Source organism: Symphalangus syndactylus, chromosome 2 (assembly GCF_028878055.3).
Source record: "Symphalangus syndactylus isolate Jambi chromosome 2, NHGRI_mSymSyn1-v2.1_pri, whole genome shotgun sequence".
Classification (NCBI taxonomy): domain Eukaryota; kingdom Metazoa; phylum Chordata; class Mammalia; order Primates; family Hylobatidae; genus Symphalangus; species Symphalangus syndactylus.
Window position 1 is genome coordinate 21,299,460 of NC_072424.2, and position 22,389 is coordinate 21,321,848.

General features: G+C 48.5%; 2 long non-coding RNA genes across 4 annotated transcripts in view; both read left to right on the forward strand.

Annotated features, from left to right (window-relative positions):
- LOC129465615 (uncharacterized) overlaps window positions 1-9,780 on the forward strand; it is a 28,061-nt gene extending 18,281 nt beyond the window's left edge. For 2 of the 3 annotated variants that reach the window (XR_008652001.2, XR_008652000.2), the window contains exons 4-5: window positions 1,316-1,418; window positions 1,935-2,041. This is a non-coding gene — a long non-coding RNA (uncharacterized lncRNA). Of the gene's footprint in view, window positions 1-1,315; window positions 1,419-1,934; window positions 2,042-9,655 lie in introns of those variants that run through there. The other variant, XR_010115547.1, reaches the window with a different exon arrangement.
- LOC134732412 (uncharacterized) lies at window positions 4,937-6,031 on the forward strand. Its single transcript, XR_010115549.1, has 3 exons — window positions 4,937-5,157; window positions 5,335-5,577; window positions 5,976-6,031. It is a non-coding gene; the product is annotated as an uncharacterized lncRNA (long non-coding RNA).
- Window positions 9,781-22,389: the final 12,609 nt, after the last annotated feature.

Consider the following 22,389-nt stretch of genomic DNA (forward strand, 5'->3'; position numbering starts at 1 on the left):
TGATGTCAGGAGTTCGAGACCAGCCTGGCCAACATGGTGAAACCCCGTCTCCACTAAAAATACAAAAATTAGCCGAGCATAGTAGCACATGTTTGTAATCCCAGCTACTCAGAGGTTGAGGCAGGAGAATTGCTTGAACCTGGTGGAGGTTGCAGTGAGCCGAGATCGCGTCACTGCACTCCAGGCTGAGCAACAGAGCCTTGGGGAAAAAAAAAAAAGAAATACAATGTATCTGAGGCGTGTGTGGCTGCTGGGTAACGGCAGCCGTTCCTGGGGATGTCTGGAAAGGCTTCAGAGGGCAGGCAGACCTGAGTTCCTCCTGCCCTCTACCGAGAGATGACTGCAGCCTCCGCCCTGGCCTGCACTGGCAGACACCTTCGAGAGGGATGACAGGACGAACAGGGAGCTGCTGCTGTCCCCCAGGCCTCCCCTGCTCAGGTCTCATTTGCCATTCATGACTCGTAGCTGAGATGGGTGGAAGGAGCCCTCTGAGGCATCTGGGTTCAAAACTCTGTGAGTGAAGAGAGCGCTTGCATTCTCTTTCTTCTCATGCATCGCCAAAAACGCAGACTCTGTCCAAGATGGTGCACATTCAGGGTTTTGGCTCAGGGATGACCAGGCCCCTTCATCGGTGCTCTTCATCCTCATGTCAGCTAGTGCCTCCTCTGAAATGGCCTAGAGCCTTCATGCCATTGCCTCTGCCTTCCCCAGCATCCCCATTTCACAGGGCAGCTTGAGGAATAGGAGCACTGAGGAACAGGGCTGAGACTCCTCTGATGTTTGCGGTGACAATCTGGCTTGGTTCTGGTTGGAAGGGCAGTTCCTGAGGCTGTTAGTTCCAGACCAGCCTGGCCAACATGGTGAAACCCCGTCTCTACTAAAAATATAAAAAGTAGCTGGGCGTGGGGGGTGCATACCTGTAATCCCAGCTACTCAGGAGGCTGAGGCAGGAGAATTGCTTGAACCCAGGAAGCGGAGATTGCAGTGAGCTGAGATAGCGCCACTGCACTCCAGCCTGGAGACAGAGTGAGACTCCAAAAAATAAAAATAAAAATCCACCGCACTGCTCACATTCTGTTATTCATGTGTGCATTTAAAAAAAAAAATGGCCTTATCAAGGATGAGGGTTTTGGCATTTGTGCAAAGCCTGAGGTTTTAGGAAAATGCCATTGATGAATTGATGCTGGCAAGACTCTCCATTTACAGTAACCTATGACTAGAAATGTCTCATGTTGGGAGAAAAATGAGGAATCCGGGAGAATAAGTGTCAAGGTGGGTTTATGTGGGGTATTTTCTTCTTTGTCCAACACCTCAGATCTGCGACCAAACCAGCAAAAGCAAGTATGTCTCATGAAAAACTTCTGCTTGTTACCAAGCTTCCTGGAAAATTGCATTTGGAGAGCTATGAAGGCTTGGCCGTGAGTAATTTGTTTTTTAAATAGCGCTGTTAGTTGGTCCACGTTGTGTTTTTCGTTCCACCAGAGCCGAAGGTGGTGTTTCTTTTGTTTATGGTATTAGTGTTATATTATTGGTGATCTCATTGTTCTTGTTTGTGACATGTTTACCTCAGTAGGACAGTTATTGTAGGAGGGAAGTCGGGAGCCAGTCTACCCACCAAACCTGCAGAACTAAAGAAAAAGACTCCAATCTGTCCCGCAGCGTGCATATTACTCCTCTCTTGGATTGTTAAATTCTAATTATAGGCTGTTGATCCCCATTAGAACCATTTGTAAGCCTAAACACTGTTCTGCAGCATCTTTTGCCAATAGGTGTGTTTCATTCCGATCGTTGTATAAAACATAACATTTGTGCTTTTCGGGGACTGCGACAGGTTAGTGTTCTCTGGCAAAGTTGGACAAGAAATAGGCAAAATATGACTCAAAACTAAGATAGGGTAAACAAAAGTACACTTTGCCTTGATGTTTATTTATTAGGGATTTCTGAAATCCTAGGACGCTAGAGCTCACCTTTCAGATCTCAGACCTCAGATGCCACATCCTCAAGGAAGCTCTCCTGGACTGCCCACCTCCACATTCTTGGGACAGCAGGGACCTCCCCCAGCCCTTCCTAGCACTTGACACAGTGGATCATTTCACAGGACTGGGGGATTAGTTAACTGTCTTTCCACTAGATGGAAAGCTTCAGAGGAATCCTGTCAGGATTACCGATGCCTAGTATGATGCTTAGCACACAGTAGGCATTTAATAAATGTGTTGTGTAATGCCTGTGTACTGTTTTATTTGGGGATCTTCAGAAGGTAAGAAAAGCAAATGGATACATTTATAATAAGTATGAGATGTGGAGAGCAAGCAAGTCCGTAGATTACAAGATGTAAGCAAAATTCATAGGATGTGTTAAGTAGAAGAGGGGATGAATAAGATGGGGCTGTGAGACTCAGGAAGAATTCACAGAATTCACATGGATAATGAGTAAATCAATAACCTGTGAGAGATGTTGAAGACAGATACAATAAGTGGAACATACAATAGAACAAACCAGAGTGCTATGGACCAATAGAGAGACATTAAAAGACCAAGTTGTAAGATACATTCATGCTACATAAGGGCTGACAGCTATCTCATTCCCAAAATCAGCCACTCATCTATCGGTGACACCCATTATGGCCCCAGTTGTGTTCTGCCCAAGACGCACAGATAAACAGAGAGAGCTGTTCAGGAGGCTAATGGATGCTCCTGCTGTGGCCAGGAGAACTTGCCCCTGGCTCTCCAATAGCAAAAGCGTGTATCGTTGCCTCGGGCACCTTCTTTCTGTTGGGTCCTTTCACTCACCCTCAATTATGGTCCTTGTAACCACATCATTAAGAGAGAAAGTTAATATGGGTGGGAGGGATATGGGTGGGAGGCAATATGTGAACATTGCATATTAAATGGCCCAGGATTCAGGAAGGGGACTTCCCACCTGCTTCTGTGGTATATGTGTTAACCTACCCCATCTCTTTCCTCTTGCTTCTCACTGTGTGTTTAAAATTTATTCAACAATCTGTGTGATTCAAGTATCTTAACTAGATCTTTCTATTCCATCACCTCCAGAATAGTTTGCCTGGTAGCGTGTTTGGAAATTAATTTCCTATACAACATATTGAAATAGTGCATCGTGAATTAGCTACTATGACTGCTGATTAGGGTGAGGGTTAGGGCTAAAGCAGTTTCTGAATCTAGCTACTCCCCCCTACCATAAAAACCACCTGCATTCAACAATTAGCCATTGCGTTAAGTGCTAAAGATACAGTGATGAGAAAACAGCCATGATTCCTGCCCTCATGAAGTTTAGAACAGAAGAAAGACCATCTGGTAATCACACAAATAAGTGACAAATAAATCTAACGTTTTAACCAGTGATAAACCCTCTGGAGGGAAAGTACACTGAGGTCCTCTGAGAGCATATGCCAGGGGAATTTGACTCATTCAGAGAGGGTTAAGCTAAGGGAAAAGGCATAAATGTCTCAGGCAGAAGGAATTGGCTATGCAAAGGTCACGTGATGGGATGATGTCATCAACCATTCTTTCAGCAGACAGCACTGACCCCATGTGCCCAGCCTCATGCTAGAGGTAGGAATACAGGGGAGAAAGACCAGCACTGCCCCAAGAAAAGCCCAAGATGACTGTCGGACCTAGGAGGATCCTTGGAGAACCTGAAAAGTTTTCACATTGCATGGAGGATAAGACTAGAGCCTTATAAGATAAGACATCACTGAGAGTTCAGTTGTTAATCCTGGGAGGGATGAACTCATGAATGATCACTGGATGTGGTGGTGTATCCCTGGCTCTAGTCTTACCCTCCATGCAACGTGAAAACTTTTGATGCCCCAACTCAAACCTAATTTTCAAGCCTTCATTAGCTAAAATCTCACCGAAGTCCAGCTTTAGGAGAAATAACATACTATTCCCTGGCTTATGCCAGACTCTTTACATGCATTGTTTTGTTTTTTCAATCTTTGAAACAACCATGTGAGATTGCACTAAACTGACACTCAGGGAGAAGGTAAGTCACGCCCCCGAGTCATTCAGCTAATAAGTGAAAAAAAAAAAAAAAAAAAAAAATCAAGATCCAAACCCAGGTCATTCTGGCCCTAGAGCTGAAACTCAGTGAAAACCAAGCTCTAGCCAAGAATTGTGGTTAAATAAAGCTTCAGCTGGCTGGATACTGCAGGGTGTTTGGAATGTGAAGTTTGTGGGTGTATCTTGGTATTGTGGTTGTGTTGATGCTATTGTAGTTTTGGTAATGTGGTCGTCTCTTGACAATACATGCTGAAAATGCTTGCAGATTAAATGTGGCAAGGTCTAGGTTTTACTTCCAAAAAATCCGTGTGAATAGGGGAAGCAGTGTGTGTGTAGGTTTTGACAGCTGGGGAGGCAGAGTCCATGGGAAGGAGGGGAGGAAATAGATTTGCCTTCGTTATTTGGAGGTTGGGGACGGGCGCATGGGAGTTCACTATAATATTCTCTTTTCTTTCGTATATGTTGGAAATTTTCCATAAAATGTTTTTTTCCAAAACAAATAAGTTCTGGGTTATGTTTCAGTGGCCTACTCCTTCATCCCCAAATCCCATACACTTTCACAATTTTATTTGCCCCCATAATTGGAAGTTGTATGGGGCTGTTTCAAAAATCTGAGTCATCAAAGATGTAATCGACTTCCTACCGCCGGATTAGCATGCAAAAAAGTACTTGATACTTTCTCTACCGGCGCTGTGTTGGCCTCTGGGCTGAAACCCAGTCTCTCACAGGCCCTCGGAGCAGCCCCACCAGTTAAGATCCATCCCTAACTTCCAACTCTGTAACTAGGGACAAGTTAATTAACTCCCCTTAGCCCTTAGTGTCCTCATCAATTATTACGTGGTAATAACTCCTCAGAGAGTCGCCTGGAGAATTAGCTTGGCGCGGTGCATGGGGCTACAACTCAGGGCCCAGCAGGTCTGACAATGCAGGTTTCCCCGCTCGCCTGTTGGGTTTTTGAAACGCCCTCAGCGGCGTTTTCCTCCTAATTCTGGTTCGGAGGAGCCATCTCTCTCCATCGCGTCTGCCAGCGGGGTTTGCTTCACACACAGACGTGGGCATATGGCATCGGGGACACACGTGTGACCGCCGAGAAGGTTGCGGCGCATTCGCGTTTCGGTTCACGGGACCCAGGCGTCGGGTGTGTGGGGTGGGATGGTGCGGGCGGGGGGGTGGGGGGACAAGAGGGTGTTTGGTGGTGGTTGGGAGTCCCGGCCGATCTTTTTAAAATTCAGATGCCAACAGTTCTCCACCCCTGAACTTGAATGGGCTTTGGGTTTTTGTTTATTTGGGGCTTTTCTCCTCTTCTCAAGCACAGCGCTTGCCCCCAGCGGCCTGGCGTCGGGCTGGAGCCCGGCAGAGGGAGGGAGGCGACCGGAATCCGCGCTGGCTGATCAGGGAGGGCCGGGCCTGCTGCTGGGGAACGTGGAGGGGCTCCGGACAGCCACACGCCCTGGCCGGTCACGGAAAGCTCCGAGGGACATTCGGTCGGCCTTCGGGGACGAGGCTGGCCGCCGCAGCGCGAACTGGGGTTGCGGGCGGAGCGGCTAGCGGCGCCCGGGTGAGTGGGGATGCAGCCCCTAGGGCGTGGTGCGCGCTCGGCTTCCTGCCGCCAGGTGGCGCCCACGGGCAGAGCCGGGCGGGGCGGCAGCTACAGAGAGGGGTGCATGGAAAGCGACCAGGCCAGGCCTGCAGAGCGCAGCCCCGGCGCCGAGTCTCCAAGCTCGCTCTGACTAGGGTTGGGTCACCCTCGGCTCAGCCCCGGGGGAGGACGAAAGGGTTGGGTGCAAGGCCTAGCACCCAGTGGCCATTCATTAAATACGTGCTCGCTGACGAGCTCAGGAACGGCTCTAGGGAGCAGCTGGCTGGGAAACCTCAAGTCCAAGCCCACTCATTCCCGTCTCCGTCCCCGACGGTCTTTTAGTTACCGTGCCCTGGGCCGCGACGGCTTCCTTTTAGAGTGGGGCAGCAAGGGAGCCCCTGCGCAGGGAGGACACCGACGGGGCGGCGGGGAGGGGTTGTCCAGCGGTATCCCCGCTCCGTGCTCCTCGCCTTCCACTGCCTCCCCGGGACACAGCAGCCATGGCTTCGACTGTGACTTCTTAACTGGCTCCTCCCTGATCGCTGAGCTAAGCCACAGGAGAAGGGGAGGAGGGCTTCCTTCCCGGGACCTTGGTCCAGGCGCCGGCCTGAGTGGTGCTCGGGTGGGTAAGTCTGATCTGAGCACCACACGGGCCGGGCGCCGGGACCAAGGGGGCTTCACAAGAGGATCTCAGAACAAGCTCTGAGTCTCTGGAACTAGCTGGGGTGCGTGGAAGTGCGCGCCACGGCCCGCGATTCCTGGGAGCGTGTCTCGACTTCTGCCAGTGCCAACGCAGGAAAGAGAATTGCGGCTCAGAGAGGGCAGCGTGAATGGAAACCGAAGGGCAAGAGCTAGGCTCTCTAATGCCACCCAACTTAGTGGTTCAGAGCTTGGCCTCTAAGGAAGATTCAGTTCAAGTCCCCGCTCTCCAACTTACCAGCTGTGTGATCTTGGGGGAAGTTAACCTCTCTGAGCCTGTTTCCTGCTCTGTAAAATGGAAATTTAAAAACTTAAACATCTACTTCTGTCGAGGCTGTTGTGAAGAAGTGGGATTGTGGGTGCACAGCTCTTAGCACCATGCCTGGCACAGGTTAAGGCTGGATACGTGGCAGCTGTGAGGCCCAGTGTTCTCGTAGCTGGCCTGGCCAGATGCAATCATAAGCGAAGATGACTCACTTCCCACAGCAGAGGTGTGCGAAGCCCTGCGCACCTGCTGTAGTCTGCACCCGGGCAGAAGAGAACCCAGGAGCGTCGGGACCTCCAACACGCAGCCCTCAGGGCTGAGGACACTGCGCTGTTTCTGCCCCTCCTAAAACCGGAGGCCGCGATGCCCCTGTGCAGTAGGGCTGGCGCCCACCCTACAAGCTGATTCCTGGGGGAGTTTCCTGCTGCGGACGCCGGCAACCATCACGACCGACCTTGACTGAACACACGTGGGCATCCTAAGGACATTACCTCAATCCTCACACCATTCCTGAAAAAAAAAAACAAAGAAACTGGTGCTCAGAGAGGCGAAGTAACTCACTCAAGGTCACACAGCCAGAGGATGGCCAAGCTGGGACCCCAACCCACTCTGGCTCCGGAGCTGGCGCCGCTTCCTTCCTACCTCTCTATCAAGCTCAGTCCCAAAGCCTGGGACAAACCATCCGGCTGGGGTGGGAAAGGCCACGCGCGTCCTGGGGTCGAGGACCCTGTGCCCATGACGGCAGTCTTCTCGGCACCCTTAGAAGCCAGTGCCAGACAAGTTGAGTTGGAAGGGGCGGGTGGGCTGGCGGAAGGGGGCTCTGGGCCCCGCCCTGCCCGCGCCTCCGCGGATCACGCCTAGGTGCTCAGGCTCCTGCCAAGTTTGCCCCCATCTCTCAGGTGCCCTTGGACTGAGTGACTAAGAACCTCGGCACCTCTCCAGCCTGGGGTGCGAGGAGGGGCTGGCCCTGAACCCACTTCCTTTCTTCTCTGGAAAGCCCAGGTGCCAACGAAAGATGCCCTGGAAGCTGGTGTTCCTTAAAGAACGAACAGTCCCAGCTCCAAACGAGTCTCTGAACGCAAGCCTCTTCCTTCCGTTCGCCCGGGCCTGTAGTCGAAGTCTCCTTGGGTCCCCAGCCCCCTCCCGGGTAGACATCAGCCTGGAGGTGGATGCCGGAGTCGAGAAGGGTTGCGGAGCATGCTGGGGACCTGGCTCAGGCAGTCCGGGGTCCGGGTCCTCTTTGGGGAAGTGAGCGCTTGAGGAGGAGGGAGAAAGGCTTTGAGTATGGCTTGGGGGACTTCTTGAGGTCCCTCGGGTAGCTTCTCTGTCAGGCGTGTAGCCAGGAAAGGAGAAAAAAATCTGTCCCGCGCAGCCCGGGGAGGAGCCTTGCAGCTGCGGAGGGGGGCAGTTGCGGCGCTGGATACCAGGGGGCAGTGCTGCGCAGCGAATCTGCCGGGCTCCAGCCGGCAGACCGGGGCAGCACGTTTACTGAATTCCCTCCGTCTCTCAAATCTGCTGCGAAGTTCCTCCCAGAGCGCCCCTGACGCCAACAGCCCCCTCGCCCCGTAACATGCGAAAGAGGGCACGGTCCTCTCTCTCCGCACGTTGCCGTCGGTGCGGGCGTCCCGGCTGTATTTCCTTGGTAAATGCAGCTACCACCGGGTTGGTTTTTGACCACTGACTTGGCCCTAGGGGAACGTAAGGTGGGGTGGCGGGGTGCCCCGTCGGGTTTTTGCAGGCCGTGTGAGCAACCTCAGATTAGAAGTTTGAGGGGACTTTCTCAGCCTGGGCTGGAGCCCCCGAAAATGCAGGCGCCGCCTTTGAGAGAAAAAAAAAAAAAAAAAGAGCTGGAGGTGGGCCGCTTGCATTTGATCGCCTTCCGGGTTTACGTAGAAATCCATCCGAAGAAAGGTCCGATAGAAGGCAGAGAAGGCGGAGGCCCACCCCGGCCCAAGTACGAGCCATCCTCAAAGTACAAGTTCGAAGAGGGGCTGAACCTTCTCTCCAGGACCCAGCGCCAGGCCCACTGCATCCCCAGAATCGGTGTTGTTTGGGAAATGTCTTTCTATCCTAGAGGAGGCTGTGTCCAGGCTTAAAATGTGCAGAAGCAGTGAGCAGACGGGACCCGGTGACGTGCGCGGGGCTTTTCCCACCCAAGGGGCTAGGAACTCCACTCCCTGTCCCCTCCCGGGGAAAGAGACCGAGCACTCCGGGCTCTGGGGCCAAATGTGAGCCCAGGAGCTTGGTGAAATAGAAACCGGACATACTCTCTTTGGACTCGGCCTCCTTTTGCTGGGATTTTTGTTTTTGGTCTCTCTCTCTCTCTCTCTTTAATAGCGCTTTGCAATAAATAAAATAAAAACGCATGTCTGTGTGTGAATGCTTTGCCCGTTTGTTCTTTGAAGAATTCACACTTTAAAATTGCTTTCTGTGAGCGCAGAGGAAGAACATATAAACCACCGTTATGTAATTTGAAACCATCAATAGCCCCCTTTTAAGGTTGTCTTTACTGTGGGAAGTCAAGGTAATGATTTTGTCGCTGTCTAATTTCATCCCAATGTATGGCGTTGCTTTTATAGCCTTTCAAAGGTAAGTGAAAGGCATTAATCTAGGGTCCTTTTTGTGGCCGATTAACAGTTTAAACTGGTTTTCTAACCCTGTCACAACTATTGGGCTGATAAACAGGATTTCTGCGGAGGCATTAGCAAGTCTGTAAATAAATCATTTAAAAAACACACACACACACAACACCTCAGGCAATTCTAAGTTCCTCTGACAAAAATAAACCATAAGTCCACAGGGGTGTATGTGTGTATGCATGTGTGTGTTTCTCACCCCCAAGAAGAGGTAGTTACAAGTGACTTCTCAAGAGTTATTTGTGTCCTGGTTATTATTACTACGATTGTCGTAATCTTAGGAGAAAGTGAACAAGCTGACGACACAGGGATGGAAATCAATGAGCTTGTGGGTTCTGCATTGACTGTACGTTATTGTAGGAAATGTCCCCCTTTAATCATTGGATAAGCCTGGCGCTGCTGCCAACCTTCTTTGACATAGCACGGTCCAAATAGAAATATCCCATTTTATTGCAAGGGTTCCTTGGAAGAAGGTACTTTATGTGGACGGTACTGCGACAACTGCTGAAGAAACGACAGACATGAAGGCATACTTGACACCAACATAGGGATATCCATCCGTCACCTTTGATCTCCCCTCCCCCCTGCCACTGAGAAAGTTTTTTTTTTTTTTTTTTAAATAGAAGCAAAATGGCAAACTAGACAATTTAAGACTTAAATAAAAATAGTTTTAGGCCCAGACGCACTGGAAGCTTTTTCTCTTTGACGCTGCCGTGTTTCTCTGATGCAACAGAAACCTCTGACTCCCCGCCCGGGGTCTCGCACCAAAGCCAGACAGCCCCGCTCCCGGGGTCACTCGAGGGTTACCTTTGGGTGCAGGCGCGGCCTCTTTCTCCGAAGGGAGGGGCAGCTCCCCCAGTGCAAAATGAAGGAGAAATGATAAGCAGCGGTGAAACCGTCTAGAGGCCCAGCCTGGCACCCGCCCCGCCAGGTGCTGGGGGAGGCGACACCCTGCAGCGCCAAGGGGATGCTCCTCGGGCGCAGCGGGCAGGACAGCTTGGGCTATCCCTTTTGTCTTCAACGCTCCTCTTGCGGCGAGTTCCGGGAGTTTAGGGCCCCGGCCCAGAAAGGAAAAGGCGAGAAGGCGAGTCTGGGCTCTGTAGGAGTGCAGCCGCTGCCAAGTCCGAGCGGCCCCAGGCCAGGCCAGACGTTGAGGTGAGGTTGCCCGGTAGGCGGGGACCCCAGCTCGGAGAGGGTTCTCCGCGTCCCCAGCCGTCGGCGCAGGAAGTTGAGGCGGCCAACATGCCTTCGTCCCCACCCGACTCCCGGGCCCACGTGCTGGTCCACGCCGGGGACCCGAGAGCATCGCGACTAGGGGGCTGCAGGACGCCTCCCGAGCGTCGAGGAAAGACAGGACCGGGGAGGGGGCAGGCGGGGCCCACGCGGTTGCATTTCGCGCCCCGCCGCCGCCTTCAAGAAGCAGAACCCGGAGCCCCACCTGCACCCTCACTCCGGCCCCCGAGCCCGGCCTGGCCGGCAGTGCTCGGGGAGGCCCCGGGTGGCGCTGTCTCCTCCCCTCCTGCAAACGCCACCGCCAGAAAATCGCTCCCACCCCACCGAGCCAGGCGAGCCACCGACCCCGGGCTGCGTCCGCCTCGGTTCAGCCTCTCCGGGTGCGGATCCCAGGCCCCGCCAGCCGACGGAGGCTGGCGGAGCGCAGAGTCCCGGCGACTCCCACCTCCCGGAGGGGGCACGGGGACCTGCGTGGGGCGGGCGGGGGCCGGGATTCCGGGCGGGGCGAAGGGACCCAGCTCGGCTGCGGGGCGCGCGGTCGCTCTCCCTCCGGACTGCGGCTCGGATCCCTCCCTACCTCTCCCGGTCCTCGCAGGACTCTACATCTCCTTCGGCATTTCCTCTCCCTCCTGGAGTTTCCACCCTTGGGCTTGTCTTACTCTTGGCTCCTTCGCCCACCCTTTCCTCCCCACCTTGTCCCCCGCCCCCACTCTTCTGCAGTTTGTGACTGAGAGCGCCCCAAACAACCCCATCAAGCCAATAAACCCAAAATGTAAGCACTGCTCAAACCCGTGTGCTTATCCTGCCGCTTCTAGAAGGCAAATTGATACGGGGTGGATTTGGAACGGCTTTCTCAGAGAGGCCCGAAAGCTTTCAAAAATTCTAAGTCAGGAGACAGCTGGCTGTTTTCTTAGCACCTCTGCAGCGCTGAGGATGTCTCCATCCTCCTCAGACACCCCCAGCCCAGGGATGTTAGCCCATTGCCCAGATGGAAGACAGAAGAGGGAGGTAACCCCAACGGTTACAAACTTGATTCTTCTCATGTGGTGGACTCCAGTCTTTTGAATACGATCTCTACCTCTTGTTTTCCCTTCTTATTTAATTTCTTGATGTTTTCTTGGATAGCTTAAGCGACAGGAGGAAGAGAGGGCAAAGGCAGCCCCCGTACCTTTCAATAGAGTGAAATGGCCTGAAATTACAGCTACATAACTATCAAAAATGAAACTGTGTTTGTGAAAATCTGTAACCCTAGCTATGTAATTGGAGACATTCATGAAAAAAGGATATTGCACAGGTGAAAGTGATTTTACAATTGCTTTCATATTTTTAATATTTTTCAAAATTGTTGAGAGGACATTTCCTGAATACAAGGATGAATGTTTTGGCTTGGAAAGTTCAGTGTAGCCCTAGTCATTGGAAGGCTACAGTTATCATAAATTGCTTTTAAAGTGTTTATTAAAGTGATTGAAATTTGTTTCTTTAAAAAAAAATAGTCTCTGAACTTGCAAACTTCCTACCTTACCAAATAGACTTTCCTGAGACTTGAAAATGGTTCCCATGAACTTTCTCATGGCGAAATTACACAGTAAACGTGTTCCTGGAACTCTTTTTAAAAAGGAGTTGGAACCCAGTCTTCACAACCATTCATTTTCCTGCCAGATTCTTTGCATTGGGCGTTTCCCTGTGTGCCCGGAACCTTACTGTTGTTGAAGCAGAAGTTCTCATGTAGGAAATTTTGCATTACTGGAGAACTCTGCTTTAGGGCAAAGGCTGAAATGATACAAGCTTAGGCATCCCATGCCTACTGAGTGAGTGGTCATCCCATTAAATGTTTTGGACATGCTGACAAGGTAAGGAAGATGCAGAAACTCCTGATCAGATTCATGAAGGCTGAAGACAAAATTCTAAGCAGTCCCTTGCTTTGCATGAAGCACTATGATATTGAGGAAGAGGAGGTGTTAAGATCGGAATTGCCCAAATTGTCTATGCACCTTCATATTTATTACTAATTATCACCCCTTTTCCATTTCTCGTTGTGTTTGGCCAGCCCGGAATACCTGGAGACTGATCCGGGAACTGTTTGCTTTCGTTTCTTCCCACATATTTTTATTAACAACTTGAACTGATCCTGCCTAATCCAAATTCTTATACTTTGATCTTGTTCCTTAGCATCCACATTAGAGAGCTTTTCTATTTCCACCAAATTTTTACCTCTCCCCGCTTAACTTTGTCCCTGTGCTAGTTCTCTTTGCTTATTATTCTCCCATTTTTTCTCTCGACTTGAGATTTCTGTGATGGTTACTTACATTAGTGACCACATTGCCAAAGCACCTTCAAAAGTAACTGATGCCCTTTATTACGTACTGGAGTTGCGTTTAACCAGTGAATCCTCATCAAGCCAGAAAGGTGAGGGAGAAAACCGAGATAATCACATACAAGTAACTGAGGGCAAAAACACTGTTTTGTCTCATCATTGAGTTTTTTCCAAATCAATGTTTTAAATTGGAAATATCAGATTACTGACTGTAATAAAAATATAAATTGCCTCTTTCCAATGGGTATTCAGGCCAGGATCCTCTTCTGCCAGTGACACCATGAAACATAGAAAAGTTGTGTGTCTGGCCCCAAATGCTTAGTTCCTGTTACTAACAATCGATCTGGCGTTCTTCTTTGTAGGGAAACCTGACCTTAGAGGAAATGGAAAAGTTGGAGAGACACTGAGCACTGATATGAAATAATTCTGTTGCTGAAATACACGAAGGGAGTCCCAGCAGCCATATTAGTATTTCCATGTCCTGTGTCAGCCCCAAGTAGAGAGAACTTGGAATAGAAGGGGAAATGGCAGCCATCAGGAAATGAAATGCTGGCCCAGAGAATTCTAAGCAAGTCAATCACCAGTCCAAGTAAGGAGGTGTTTTTTTGTTTTTGTTGTTTTTTTTTTTAATATCCACTTGCCATTTGTTTTACCCAATTCAAAATTTTTTCCCAAGGAAAAAAATACACTTGTAAAATGTCTCATTAACAGCAAAGATGAATTGGACCTCAACTTTTGAATGCCATGCTGCTTTAAAGGAAATTGTAGAAGTTCGTGGAATGAAAGAATACTGCCAGCATGCATTCGGACTATTTTCCATCTGTGTAGTGGAGTCTGAGCTGTGTGTTCTACAGAAGCTCCAGTTGGCAGAAGGACAACTTTGGCCCTGAATTTTCATTTATTTTTGTTCCAAAAATGAAAGGATAGTTGCTATTTTTCCAAAATTTAGAATTTTAAATCACTACCCACTTTTGATCTCTGATTTAAATCTTGTTTTGAGAGACACGTTAGACAGTCTCTACATGTTATATTATTTTGCAAGGGAAAAAAGGAGAAAAATAGGAAAGTGCTGACTTTCTGTGTCAAATGAATAGATTATTGGCTTCATTCTTCTTTATTTTATAAAGGCTTTCTTTTCAAGAAATGCAGAACTTTACCGATACAATATATATCAGTCTAATCGGCAGTCATAAAATGGGTGGCATGAGGGTGGAATATGGCAGCAGGGAGATCTCAGTTGGCAGCAAAGCATGATGTGGTGATTGTGTTTTTATGGAAAGCCTGTTTTGTCCAGTGGCTGATGAAATTCAAAATGGTCCCCTAAGCCTATCTCTGAAGCCAGCAGTTTAGAAACAGTAGAGCTAGCGGCTCTCTTAACATCTGTACCCTGCCCCCTATTTACCCAGCGACACCCCAGCCCAGAGCACCTCCAAATGTAAGACTTAATATAACCAAATGGAAGCTGCTAGGAGGTACTCAGTTCCAGGATCAACAGTTTTTGCTTTAAAAAGAAGGTAGCAGTTCAGCCCCTTGTTTGTTTTTGCCTTTGCATTTCCCTACCAGCGGGAGACCATTACCCGGGACAATGTTCTATTCCATTGTCATTATCTCCTACGGAACTAAAACAATGCTCTGTTTGGCCTCCCAGGCAAGGGGGATTTGTTCTGCTCTTCTTTAAGCAGAGTTTCCAACTGAGTTTCTGACCCAGTCACTTGATATCCAGCAGGGATACCTGGTGACAATTTTTAAAAAATCTGCCATCTTGTGTTTTGTAATTTCATTCTCTGAGAAATAGCCCAGAAACTCGATTCTCAATCAAGAGGAATCACATCATGGCTAAGGGAAGAGGGTTTGCTCAAGCTGCCTGAGCTCTATGATTTAAATCAGCCAGATAGGATTTATTTATAGTCGTTTTATCTTTTTTTTTGTTTTGTTATTGAATAGCGAACCCTAAAATGTTTCATAACATTGTGTTGTTGATTCTCAAACCCCAGAAGGTTGGGAACCACAAGAGCTGAGATGTCTTCCATTAGACCAGGGTGTTTCTTTTCTATTTCTTTTTAAATACATGAGTAAATTATAAATGTAGATAGAGATGAGATTGAGATAGAGATAAATGATGCCAAGACTTCTAACATTTATGACAAATGTTGATGAACAATAACTCCTTGGAGCTATTTTGTCGTACTTGAGATTTTCCAGAAAATAGAACAAGCCCACAGAATAGACTTAATCTGCCAAAGCATCTCCCTCTCTACAAGCATCTACACAGGCCTCCAGCCCTAAGTACTTTCACCTGGACAATGTTGTGAAGCTTAATCCAGTACTAGTAGCAGAAAGACTTGTTTACTTTGGCGCTAAGGAGTGAGTAAGACACTTAAGACTTTGTTTTGTCCTTGGACTCAAGGCAAACTAATTGTTAGCATCACTCCAGTTGTTGCTATCATTTTATTACTCATATGTAGCTATGAGTAACTTGAGAAACTGAAATGTAACTGCTGCATATAATAAAAAATCAATGGCCAAGGCTAGCTACCTGAGGAGACTGAGTCCCATGCTAATGAGGCTAAGATTTTATACTGATTTTGTTTTGCTCTGAGACGGTAATCTAATAACCCCCGTCTCCAGCAGCTCGGTGGCTGAATTGGTGGAAATCTATCTCCAGATGGCTAGTGGAGAAACAGTTCAGAGCCCAGATCATGCTGGAGAGCAGGAGAGCCTTGGTGAAAGATGAAATGGCAAAATGCTTAAGAGCTGGGGATCAGGAGGCAGACACACCCGCATTTGAAGCCTGGCTCCCCCATTTGCTCTCTAGGTGATAGAGTAAGTTACTAACCACTCGGGAGCTTCTGTTATCTCTAAGAGTAGAAGAAATAAAAGGAATAGTGACCCATTACTTGTAAGAAAGTGTGAATGACAAGGTGCACGTAAAGCATTCCACACTCAATATTAGCAATTGTCATTATTATCTGTGTGTACAATGAAGAGCACTGCCCATTGAAGGCTCTAACTCTAGAATCCTTCCCAACCCTGTCTCTATCACTTGAAAGAATATCCACTCTGTGAGTGTTGTGCTTACACATTTTGTTCCTAGAGCCCAGCCACCTTACTGTCATACCCGAGGGAAGCTTCATTTAGTTGATCTGTTTGGGTTATACATTTATGGATTTATTCCACAAATCACAGTGGTCTTCACAGTCGTGATGATTCTTCTTTATGAAAAATAGTTGAGAAAGCTAGAATATATTTTTAAGCCCTACTTTTACAAATGGGAACCTACAAGCAGAAATTAACTGGCATATTACTGTGTTCCATTTAAGTCTAAGAGGTTGAAATCATTAAGGCCAACACGTTTTATTTTTCCTTAAGGATACCAGACATGTGACAAAAAAAAGCTTTCATAAGGAATGCCTGAAATAGGGGAGACCTTCTCAAGGAAACTCCAGCTATGGAAGCTGATTGGTGGCTTGTAAGAAGTTCTCATTTCCCTACTGATGGATAGAGAGGCTCAGAGAAGTCTATGGAATAAAAGAGATCCACTCCAGCTTTGAGTGAGACAAAATTTTTAAGGTCATGGCTGTCATTTTTTTTTTTTTTTTTTTTTGAGACAGAGTTTCACTCTTATTGCCCAGGCTAGAGTACAGTGGTGTGATCTCGGCTCATCACAACCTCTGCCTTCCAGGTTCAAGCAATTCTCCTGCGTCAGCCTCCCAAATAGCTGAGATTACAGGCATGTGCCACCACACCCGGCTAATTTTGCATTTTTAGTACAGACGGGGTTTCTCCATGTTGGTCAGGCTGGTCTCAAACTCCTGACCTCAGGTGACCCCCCCACCTCGGCCTCCCAAAGTGCTGGGATTACAGGCGTGAGCCACCGCGCCCAGCCGTAGATCATGGTTGTCTTTAATACCCTTTCCTTAAAGTTCCCTAGTCCTAAATGTGTGGATTCTGAAATATTCTTAAAGGGTCATGCTTTTGATGGCATTACATTGGTTTTTTGTGATATGATCCCATTACACATCATGATGTCATGGTGTATGATGTGTTTGCAGAAAGTCCAGGAGTATGGCAACAAGTGAACCGGATAACCCTTCTGTTTCTTACAGCTCTTCCGAAAACTTCCTTGTTTTGCCTTTTCAAACATCAGGCGCACGACTTATAAGAGTCAAATTTTGCCCAGCATGCTGTATCATGGGTTCCCGTCCATGGAGCTCCATCATACTTTGTTGGGCATCCTGTGTCTTATTCCTCTCTTTAGGTCCGGTTTCTACATCCCTTATCTGTGTTATCTCAGGCTTCAGAAGCTTCTCCATAACGTGGGCTACTTTCCCCTCGTCACTGGGTGTTTATTTATTTATTTTTACTGAAGCCTGAGCCCTGTAACCTTACCACACTGGCCACAGCTTCAGGAGAGAGATCACTGCTCTCAAGAACTTACAGTCTAGTGATGGATACAAATGTACATGAAAAAATAACTAGCAATGGAAAACAAGGCATGAAATGCGATGAAACGTGGTCAAGATGCCAAGTGCTATGACTGGATTCCAGGATTGAGTTCCACATCTTCAAAGATGCCGTGGCCACAGTCTGGCTCTCACCCCGGCCAGCGCTTTCTTTCTTCTGAACTCCTTCCCCACATGCAGCCTGAACCACAAAGTTTAGCCCTCAGGAATGTCTTGATTCATTTGACATTTCAGTGGAAGATTAGAAGTATCCTGCACTAGGAGCACATATGGCAGGTGAGGTCCCCTCCTGCAACCCAGGAGGCTCTGTGCTCCCTGAGAGTGGGTTTCAGCACATTATGTGACAGGTAGGTGCTCCTTAAATATTTGCTGGGTGAACGAATGAAGAGCCTCCTCACTGGGGTCCCTATTTGCACTCTTACCTTGCTATGAGGTATCTTTACACTGCTACAGGGGTTTTTTAAAAGCATTGATCAGGCCGGGCGCGGTGGCTCACGCTTGTAATCCCAGCATTTTGGGAGGCCGAGGTGGGCGGATCACGAGGTCAGGAGATCGAGACCATCCTGGCTAACACGGTGAAACCCCGTCTCTACTAAAAATACAAAAAAATTAGCCGGGTGTGGTGGTGGGCGCCTGTAGTCCCAGCTACTCGGAGAGGCTGAGGCAGGAGAATGGCGTGAACCCGGGAGGCGGAGCTTGCAGTGAGCCGAGATTGCGCCACTGCACTCCAGCCTGGGCGACAGAGCCAGATCCCGTCTCAAAACAAAACAAAACAAAACAAAAAAAAAACATTGATCAGATTGCAAACTCTTGTGGCTGCCCATTGCTCTTAGAATAAATATAAACTCCCTCTTGTAGCCTACGAAGCTATTCTATGGCCTGTTGCCTTCTTCCTTTCCAAGCTCTTCTTTCACTCTCTCCTTGACTCAGCCAAAGCAGCCTTCCTCTGTTCCTCTAATATGGTACACATTCCTGCCTCAAGGCCCTTGCCCTTGCCTTTGTTCTGCCTGGGAATCTCTTTCCCTGGTTCTGCACATGCTTGGCCAAAACAGTCCCAGTCACACATTCTATGACCTTGTAGCACTTACCACTGTCTGAATTATCCAGCTGATTGATGTGTTTACCTGTTCCTTGCCTGCTGCTACCCTCTCCCTCTAGACTTAAATTCCTAAGCCAGGCATGGTGGCTCATGCCTGTAATCCCTGCACTTTGGGAGGCTGAGGTGGGTGGATCACTTGAGGTCAGGAGTTCGAGACCAGCCTGGTCAACATGGTGAAACGCTTTTTCTACTAAAATTACAAAAAATTTAGCCAGGTATGGTAGTGCATGCCTGTAATCCCAGCTACTCGGAAGGCTGAAGCAGGAGAATCGCTTGAACCTTGGAGGCAGAGGTTGCAATGAGCTGAGATTGCGCCACTGCACTTCAGCCTGGGAGACAGAGAGAGACTCTGTCTCAAAAAAAAAAAAAAAAAAAAAAAAAACAGTCCTTAAGAACAAAGCCAATATTTGCCTTTCTCACTGCTATGTCTCCAGCCATTTAACCTAAAAGTGGCAATTCTTAGTTGCTCAGTAAATGAATGAATGAAAAAAAATCATTCCACACTGTTATGGACTGAATTGTGTTCCTCCAAAATTCGTATGTTGAAGTCTTAACCCCCAATATGACTGTATTTAGAGACAGAACCTTTAGGGAAGAGATTAAGTTTAAATGAGGTCATAAGGGTGGACCCCTAATCCAATACGGCTGGTGTCATTTTCAAAAGAGGGACACCAGATCTTTCTTTCTTTCCACGTGGGCACAGAGGAAAGGCCATGTGAGGACATAATGAGGAGACAGCCATCTATAAGCCAAGAAGAAAGTCATCGCCAGAAACCAACTCTACTGGCACCCTGATCTTGGATTTCTAGCCCCTGGACAATGAGAAAATAAATGTCTGTTGTTTAAGCACCTAGTCTGTGGTGTTTTGTTGTGGCAGCCCCAGCAGACTGACAGACACACCATCACTTACCAGCTGGCTGGCCTTGGACAAATCATTTAACCTCTGTTTGCCTTAGTTTTTTCACCTGTTAAATGGAGTTAGTCATAGTCCCTGCCTCATAGAGTTGTGGTCAAAGATTAAATGAGTTAATATATGTAAGACCGTTAGGATACTATTTTAGTGTTAACTGTTTGTATTAGTGTTAGTAAAGCAGATTCGATTACATTTAGTGAATAACAGCAATAATGCAAAATTTTAGAACTCCTGATAGGACATCTGGAAGGAAAATGTCACTGCAGAAAAAGGTGGCTTGGAGAGGTGCCAAAATTAACGGGCAGATGCAAGGGGACGGAAGAGGAGAAGAAGTTCTCGGGCAGACAGGCTTGGAGGAGACAGGCTATGAGATGTGTCTAGGGGCAGCAAACAGGGCAGTCTAGCTTGGGCAGAGAGACTGTAGAGGAGAGAATCTTATTTTTACTTGCACAAAAACACCAGTGTTAGAAAGCAAGGGAGAAGCCAGCAGATGTTCTGAGCATGTTTCCTGTCAGTGGTGACTCCATTCTCTGGACCTGCCTTCCCAGGCTTGTCATCGGGCCCTGTTCCCCGGCTCATCACCAGCTGTTACTCCTCTCTCTCCTTGGTGCCATGTCTGTCAGAACAGTCTGCTTCTCTTGTTCTTCTCCAGTCACACCCTTGAGTGATCATCCTGGCGTGGCAGTGCCTGTCTCTTCATTTCTGAGCCACTGTGCTATACAGTCCCAGCTCTGCTTTTCTGTCCCTCTCCTCCTTTTTGACATACAGAGATTTGTTCTTTAAAGGAAATTTTAACTGGAATGTTGAACTGCTGTCAAGTGAATTGATCTGCGCAATTTTGCTGTTTTTAATCCTTCTTCCCTGCCACAGGACTGAAACAGGGCTGGAATTTTCCTCTCCGAGGCAGTTATTGCCTTCATCTTTCTTCTTTGCTCTTCCCCTGGAGCTAAATAACTCACCTTTGCCTCCAGGGACACATGCCCATGTTCTCTCACTGTTCCCCATCTGGTCAGGGTAAACACCAGTCCACTGTGTCTGCCACCAACTCTCTGGGTGCAGAAACACAGGCCTTGCAACAGAAGATATAGGCTGTTCTCCTGATTCTATTCCTGTTTTCTCCAGCCTTGTCACTCTGAGGCCTCTGAGCCTCAGTTTCCATATCTGTAAAATGGGAGAGGCAGTGGGGAGATGATTGTGAAAGCTCTTGCTGACTCATAACACATGGTGTGGATGTGGCTGTTCGTGTTGTTTTCACCACTTGCCTGTCATTTTTTCCCTTACATTCCCTGGCTTCATGGTGGCTGGATCTCTAAACTGGGGAGGAAAAAGGGAGGGAGGTCATTCTGCTTCAAGGCCCTTCCCCCAGCACAGGGCTTTTCTGATGTGACCTGGGTTCTAAGTACTCTATCGATGGTGCAAACCAGACAGGGCAGTCTTGTTAGATTTTTTTTCTTTTTTCAAGAGCAGCAAGCAGTGAGAACCCAAAAGTGCCACTGAGGCTCTTCCACTTTGTTAGCTCCTAGGAGAAAAGAGAGCTTACACCCCCACCTTCTCGTGCTGCCCAACTTCATAGATATATATTTAGAATGCCCATTCTTCATGACATCTTCTTAGATTCAGATGCCACAAGGCTCAAACAGGTCATGTGAGTGGCCAGGCCAGTCTCATGGTGACCTGGAGCACACAGTCCCCTTCAGGAGGGGTGGTCACCCCTCACTTCCAGCTGACTTTTTTTTTTTTTTTTGAGACAAAGTCTCACTCTGTTGCCCAGGCTGGAGTGCAGCAGCACAATCTCGTCTCACTGCAACTCCCGTCTCCCAGGTTCAAGCAATTTTGGTGCCTCAGCCTCCTGAGTAGCTAGGATTACAGGCGCCCGCCACCATGCCCAGTTAATTTTTGTATTTTTAGTAGAGACAGGGTTTCACCATGTTGGTCAGGCTGGTCTCAAACTCCTGACCTCAGGTGATCCACCCACCTCAGCCTCCCAAAGTGTTGGGATTACAGGTGTGAGCCACTGCACCTGGCCTCCAGCTGACTATTGACATGAAAAAATGAGCCCAGTGCAACCACATCATTTATGTTAAAACACACACACACACACACACACACACACAAAACTGGGAATTCAAGTTTTTAGCTAAAATACCTGTTATGGTTTGGCTCTGTGTCCCCACCCAAATCTCATGTTGCATTGTAAATCCCAGTGTTGAAGGAGGGACCTGGTCGGAGGTGATTAGATCATGGGGGCAGATTTTCCCTTTGCTGTTCTCATGATAGTGAGTGAGTTCTCACGAGATCTGGTTGTTTAAAAGTGTGTAGCGCCTCCCCCTTCACTCTCTCTCCTGCTCCACATGGTAAGACGAGCTTGCCTCCCCCTTTGCCTTCTGCCATGATTTTAAGCTTCCTGAGGCCACCCAGACATACTTCCTGTACAGCCTGTGGAACCATGAACCAATTAAACCTCTTCCCTTTCTTTCTTTTTTTTTTTTTTTTTTTTTGAGACAGAGTCTCGCTCTGTCGCCCAGGCTGGAGTGCAGTGGCGCAATCTCGGCTCACCGCAAGCTCCGCCTGCCGGGTTCACACCATTCTCCTGCCTCAGCCTCTCTGAGTAGCTGGGACTACAGGCGCCCGCCACCACGCCCGGCTAATTTTTTTGTATTTTTAGTAGAGACGGGGTTTCACCGTGGTCTCGATCTCCTGACCTCGTGATCCGCCCGCCTCGGCCTCCCAAAGTGCTGGGATTACAAGCGTGAGCCACAGCGCCCGGCCTCTTTCTTTCTTTTCTTCCTTCCTTCCTTCCTTCCTTCCTTCCTTCCTCCCTCCCTCCCTCCCTCCCTCCCTCCCTCCCTCCCTCCCTCCCTCCCTCCCTTCTTTCTTTCTTTCTTTCTTTCTTTCTTTCTTTCTTTCTTTCTTTCTTTCTTTCTTTCTTTCTTTCCTTTTGAGATGGAGTCCCATTCTGTCACCCAAGCTGTAGTGCAGTGGCACAATCTTGGCTCGCTGCGACCTCTGCCTCCCGGGCTCAAGTGATTCTCCTGCCTCAGCCTCCTGAGAAGCTGGGATTACAAGCGCCTGCCACCATGCCTGGCTAATTTTTGTATTTTTAGTAGAGATGGGGTTTCACCATGTTGGCCAGGCTGGTCTTGAACTCCTGATCTCAGGTGATCCACCC